A 7,099-nucleotide genomic window follows, 5' to 3' on the forward strand; every position below is an offset into this window, starting at 1 on the left:
ATTTGTTTGGCTAAAACGGCGTGACGTCACGCGCCGGCCCAATCGACGGTTGGCCCAGGGAGGGGCCGCGGGACCAGGAGGTCGCACCGCCCCCTGCCGGGCATTCTGCCGTACTTCGGGCACTGGGGACGGGAAGAGTGGGGAACTGAAAAAGGGAGAACCGCTGAAGCAACTGCGGCCCCCCAGTGGTGAAGAGTGAAAGCTCCAGCGCAAGTTGTAGGAAAGCGGTCAAACCCTCAGGCTAGCCAGAACGGTAGTCACGCCAGTGTTCAGTCATGAAACATGACAAGTATATTAATACTCGCGTGTGGATCTGGAGCTATAAATGGTATTAGATTACTATTAGATATCCTAGTAGACTTTGGTTCTGGTTTTGGTTCTGCTACTAGCTTGGAAGGCTGGGCTTCAGAGTTCTCATTTGTAAAATGAAGGAGCTGGGAGAATCCCTTCTGTCATTCTTTTCTATGCAAATCATGGCCGAAATACCTACCAGCATGTATATAAACTTTGCAATTGATAATGGACTGGCTCGAAAGCTGGCCAGTGGGCCGCACCTTGAATAGCTCTGGTCTAGGAAAAAGAAGATAAGACTAGGAGGCAGCGAAACCACTTTAGGAAAGTCCTTCCCTTAATTCTATTTCTCCATACAATGAGAATGATCCCCAAGAAATGAAGCCAGTAGAATCAGTGCAGTATGCATCAAGCCACGGGCCCTGTTACAGGCCCTCAGGAGGGATCTCCCGGATAAGGATGTTATGGAACAGTGAGGCCATGGAACTCATAAGAAGGTGGGCCTGAGTTGGCACAACAACAGAAAAGGTCTAAATATAAACAATATAAAACTTGGGTTATTACATCAATGATTAGCACTTAGTTATCTCAGACCAGCAAACATATTAAAACCCAGTACGCTGGGCTTGCTTGTATAGACTTGGTTTCATCACCGCTCTCTACGCAGAAAAAAACTAAGAACCTACCACTTATTCCTTAATATGCTCACTCCTATCTCCAAAAACACCCACTATCTCATCTTCCGCCTCACACCCAAATTCTTCATCCTTTACCAAATCTATTCCACTTCAGCAGAAAGGAAACCTAGTGGCAGGATCCATTAGATTTTCCTTCTAGACCCATCTTTACTACGAAACTAGATCACTGGGTGTGACAATGCCTTTCCCTACCTACTTAACTGTATTATTATGAAGCTCAAATAAGAAAAATGTGAAAGTACTTTCAAAACCTTAAGTTTACCACAGAAGGCATGTACTTTTGTTTAGATTTTATTTTCCTTTGAGGTTACATGGGAAGATGGCTAAAACCTCTTCAAGCCCAGAGTTCGAGCCTAGTTAGCCTATCTAGTCTTCCCAAAATTATCCTCTTTCATAAAACTTCATATCACTGATTACACTAGTTTTTATTTATTATAATCCCCTGTAGAGGGACAACTTCAAAAGGATGGGGACTGAGTTTTATTCATTGCTATGTCCTAATGTCAAGCCCTGTGCATGACATTTCAAAGGTACTCAATAAGGAATGGTCGAATGATTTCTTTGTAAATTCTTGAAAGATTTTTTTTTAAAAAAAGAACAGCAGTGATCTAGATTAGGAATGGTTTAACCTCCGAAGTTATGAGCGATAGAAGAAGTGTTTTGAAAAGAGAGGCAGAAAAAATAGAGGGATCTTCCTGCTCCTAGAAGAAGAGACTTTCTAGTGAGATTTGCTCCAGGAGTTCTCTCCACAATCAGTGGAGTAAGACCAAATGTGATGGTTAGGAGAAGACCACAAACCCTATAGCCTGAAGCCACTCACGTGCAAACACTAGATATAAAGCCAGAAGCATCTTAGAAGACCAGGAGGACTAAGCTGTGCTTAAGAGACTGGAAACCAAGACAGGAATGCTACCTTAAGACACAGAAGGAAAAAAAAAAAAATCACAAAAAAAGAACGCAGGTTTGCATATCGCACTAATTATCATAGCACAGAAGGAATTAAACCCAGCTGGGAATCATGCTGCATTCCAAGTACAAAAATACAACAGGTCAAAAGAGAGCAGCTTTTCTCTCTCTCTCTCTCTCTCTCTCTCTCTCTCTCTCTCTCACACACACACACACACACACACACACACCCCATCCCTAAGCCTATCGATCCCTCCTTCTCTTATCATAAAGTCAGAACTCTTTACTACGGCCCATTATAATCAGACATGTCCCCTTCCTCAATCTCTCTCCATTCTTCTCCTTTTCTTGGCTGAAATGTTACAACCTCAGAGAGCTTTCTCTAACTCTGCAATGTAGTATTTCAGCCTTGTCAGTTTCCTTCACAGTACTCACGCCTGGTACACGACAGGCACCAAATAAATGTCTATTGAATTAATAAAAATATTCATACTTTTTCTCATCAAACAATTTAATCCAAGATACAAGAGTTCATCACCAATGGATGACTAATACAAGTAACAAGGGTAGAATGTCTTGTACATTAGAAATAAAACCTGAATAAAGGAATTTATTGCTGCAAGAATATGACCAAAAGTAAGAACATCTGAATTCTAAGGAACCCAACCAGTCATGATTTTGGTGCTTCAACTTTTGAATAAAATTTGAATAAATTTTCTAAATCACCAGTTGATTATAAGGATAATTATCCACTTCGCATTTAGACAGGAACTAGTATTCACTAGGTAATACTAGTTAACTCATTCTTATGTGTTTTATATTTTTAATAAGGTCTTGGTCTATGTGTTGTAAAAAGGCAAGAAAGAAAGTGGAGCGGGGCGAGGTAACTGCCCACACTTGGCTATCTATCAAAAAGCAATTCCTTTTTTCTTATTAACAGAATCCTGATCTCTGGCACCTTCTCCACGCTCCAGGTAAGGTGTGCCCAGTCCCATGAGGTGAACAATTAATAATGACCTAAGCCAGTGGTTCTCAGTGGGATGACCGATTGATTTTGTCCCCAAGGGGACATTCAGTAATAACTTGGAGACATTTCTGATTTTCACACTTGGGGGTAAGTGCTATTGCATCTAGTAGAGAGAAGCCAGGGATGATGCTCAATATCTTACAAGGCACATTTCAGCCCCTACAACAAAAAAATTATCTCTCCTAAAATGCCAATAGTGCCAAGATTGAGAAACTCTGCTAATCAGTGTGATCCCAATCTCCTTGTCAGTGATTGGTTCAGGCATGGGTATGTGATGCAGAACTTACTAATAAAATACAGTGGAAGTCTACTGAGATACTTCTGAAAAAGGTTTCTTTTATTTTCCCTTAAAGATATTTGTTTTCTGTTGAGATTCATCACTTTCCTAAATTAAATATTTACCAGTGAGAGAGAGAATGAGAGAGAGGAGAGAGAGAGAGAGAGAGAGAGACAGAGAGAGAGAGAGAGAGAGAGAGAGAAACAGTCCCTCATCTGCTACTAGATATCATTGTGTGGTGTCTGTGTGTGGTGTCTGGTACTGTGACTGCCATCTTGGGACCATGAGAGCTGTTAGCTGAAGAGAGCATAAGATGACAGGCAGAAAGATGGAAGTAACCCATATCCTTGATGACATCATTGAACCTCTGATTTAACCAATCCTTGAGATTTCTTATTATACGAGTTAATAAATGCTATTACTATTCAAGTCATTTATAACCCCTGGGCTGTGTATCAGTACCAGTCCATGGCCTGTTGGGAACCGGGCTGCCACAGCAGGAGGTGAGCAGTGGGTAAGTGAGCGAAGCTTCACCTGTATTCACAGCCACTTCCCAATGCTAGCATCACCACCTCAGCTCATGTCAGATCATCAGGCGTTAGCTTCTCATAGGAGCACCGGTCCCTGGTGCCAAAAATGTTGGGGACCGCTGATTTATAAGACTTCCTAAAAAATTAGAAAGTCACCGAAAACATCCTGATACACATTTTGGGAGGATGTTGAATAGGAAATATATTGGGAGGGGAAAAACTAACCTACTACTTTGGAAGGAGGCAAACTCTACAATACTTTAATAATAATAAAATAATTTTGTGTTGCTATGTTTTCAGAATAATAAAGTCAGTGGGAAAAGAATCTTTGTCTATTAATGCATACATTTGTGTTCTCTAAATAAATGAGTAAGAACTCATGTGACATTTGAAATCTTTAAGGAAATGACATTTTCCAATCATTAAAATTTAATTTGGGGGAGCCTACAGCATTAGTCTGTTCTTATTCTTCCTAAGCTCTAGCACACCTAATTCACAGGCACCTGCTATAACAAAGAAGAGGCTGCCTGGCTAAAATAACCTAGTTACATCATCTTGCTAAAATGGTCCAGAGGAATAGATTTTGCTCAGAATTGCGTTCTGCAAAAAAGCCACCAACTTGTTCCACAGTTTTAGGATTTGCTGACATTTTCTACCAGACATAACTATGCTTTAAATGCCAAGTCTCTCTTTGAAATACCAAAAACCCTTTTCAAAAAGTACAGAATTCAGTTACCAGCATTTCCTTGCAAAAATCACTTATTTTATTGATTAATAATGTACCCAAACTAGATGTTTTCCTTGGAAGAGGGTACAGTGGTTTGGCTTCCTTTGAATGCACCACCATATGGACACACTCACGCCTCTGTATTAGTCTACTGTTACTCTTAACAGAGAGTCCCATGGGCCTTTCACCACAACTCACTTCTTACCCCTGAGCTTCATGTAATTTTTTTGTATGATAATACACATGTGAATTAGTAAAGTAAATGAGCCTGTTTTGTCTTTCCTCTAAGTGCCCCTTCCCCCAAAAAAGCCAAAGCATACCTCCAAAGTGGCATAATGATGACCTTGTAAAATGATGAGGACGTCTGATTGTTCCCCCTTGTTCAGAACTACTCTGGTTTTCGTTGGAGTTTATCTCAGAGCCAACATTTTCACACTCAGACTATGTGCTCCTTAAGGCCCCATTGCTCCTGTGGCTTTTGCCATCTGTTATTTTTACTGTAGCTGCACTTTTCTAGCTTTCTGTATGTTTCCCTTCTCTCTTCTGCTTCTGTCCTTACCATATTTCTTGACTTCCTTGCCAAATGACTTGACTTTTACAGTCATCACTAGCCAAGCAGACTGTTGTTGGTTCATACATGGTGTCATTGGAGTCTCTGCATATTGAGTGTAGGTTCGAATCCTCTCCCCTTCTCAGTTATTTCCTTCATTCCCTGCTACTCAAAGGCTACTTTTGCATGGCTGTATGCATTTTCTTTTTTCTTTTTTTTAACACCTACGGCACCTGCTATTCCTAGGCGGTCTCCCATCCAAGTACTAACCAGGCCCAACCCTGCTTAGCTTCCAAGATCAGACAGGATAGGGCACGTTCAGGGGTAGACTGCAGTTCCTTTTTTACATTTCCAGTATTGGCAAAGCCCTAGAGCTCCAAGCTGAATAAAACTAATGTGTGATTAGTATGTGTGATAACAGTGCCCTTCTTAAATTCATTAAGTACTTCTTTAAAATGTGCTAAATCTGTTTTCACATGTGTGTAATTTTGTATGTATATTGACACATCTGATTCCTAATGTCCTGCTTTGAGGAGAAAGTTGTACTCTGATAATAAAAGCCCTGTTGGAATATCACAGGAAAAAAAAATGTTTTTCAAGCTCCAAAACTACTGGCTAAGCCACTCTTCCTTCAAGAGTCTATACGAAGCATAAAATGAATAAAATTAATATTCATTTTGTACCCTTTTGCCATTGCTCTTACATTTGGGTGGCTTATCAAACTGCCCTGAGAAGAGGCAAGAACTATGGCCCGCACAAACATGTCATCCACCTACTACATTATAGTTGCCCCTGAATCCCTACACAAAATGAATTATCCCCACAATCAATGATCTCATAGTACTTTGTTCCACTTTTTCGATTTCACTTAAAACATTTCAATGTAACATATCTACGTACAGAGTTACCTTCACCCTCTGTGAGCTCTTTTAAGGACGTGTACTACTGATTTATTGAATGGTGAACGGATGAACAATCTATGAGAACAATTTCGTGGACTGCATCAAAATATACAGAGGGAAAAATCCCTTTTCATTAAGCGCAATAGTTAAACTGCCAAACTTGTCAGTTTTACATAAATGGAACTAAATTAAAAAGCATGACCTTCTCCAATGGGCAAAGCTTTGTGATTTTTCCCCGGGTAGTAAACTAGTATTCGTGACTGGAATGCTGCTGGAGTGAATCTTGTTGGCCTTTCCAAAGGCTGATGCTTTCCTTAGTGCCTTCTCAGGGTAAAATGACTCACATGTTCTCTCCAGAGAGTTTGATGCCATAGTTAACAGATTGGGCCTACTCCTGGATGGGAGTACAATTTGTACACTGTTTTCAAAGATAAACGATGCGAATAAAAATTATTAAATTACCTTTTAATAAGTTTGTAGCAAAGATTATTTTCTTATTTGTTTTTAAAGGACAATTTAATTAATTTAAGCAGCAATTAAATCTGTAAATTTAAAATTTTATTTCAGTCTGAGCTCCTCTTCCCTTTTTTTTCCCTGTCGTTCTCATAAAACTCTCACTCAAGTTTAAATCCAGAACAGGACTGACTAGTACCTAATAAAAGGAGGAGGAAGAGGAATGGGAGGATAGGGAGGAGCGGGGAGAACAAGAGGAGGAGGGAAAAGCAGGGAGACAACAACAACTAAGGAGGAGAAAGCCATTTTCAAATACCTAAGAAAAAGTAAACTTTTCTCTACATGTTATTTGCACCAATTTATTGGAAGGAAAAGAAGAAAAAGATATCTGGACAAATAAATGATAGATAACTACATGGAGATATATTTGGAATAAGAAACAGCATTTAAAATGAATAATTTTGATCCGTGGGTATCAAAATGGATAATCTTAGAAAATATTTGGTTTAGTGATAAAAGCAAGTTGTAGATAGATACATACTATGTTACCATTTACACAAATCTTAACACACAAACAAAACACACGTTTAACAATGCCAGATATTGCTTATGGACAGTCTCAATTAAATTAAAAGTATAGACATGGATAAGATGTGTCCAAAACAACTTCAGAACAATAGTTACTTCTGGGGAGAAAGGGAAAAGAAATTATTAGAAAGAGGCACAAAGAAGAACTTC

Source organism: Pteropus vampyrus, unplaced genomic scaffold (genome assembly GCF_000151845.1).
Source record: "Pteropus vampyrus isolate Shadow unplaced genomic scaffold, Pvam_2.0 Scaffold15, whole genome shotgun sequence".
NCBI classification, from domain to species: Eukaryota; Metazoa; Chordata; class Mammalia; order Chiroptera; family Pteropodidae; genus Pteropus; species Pteropus vampyrus.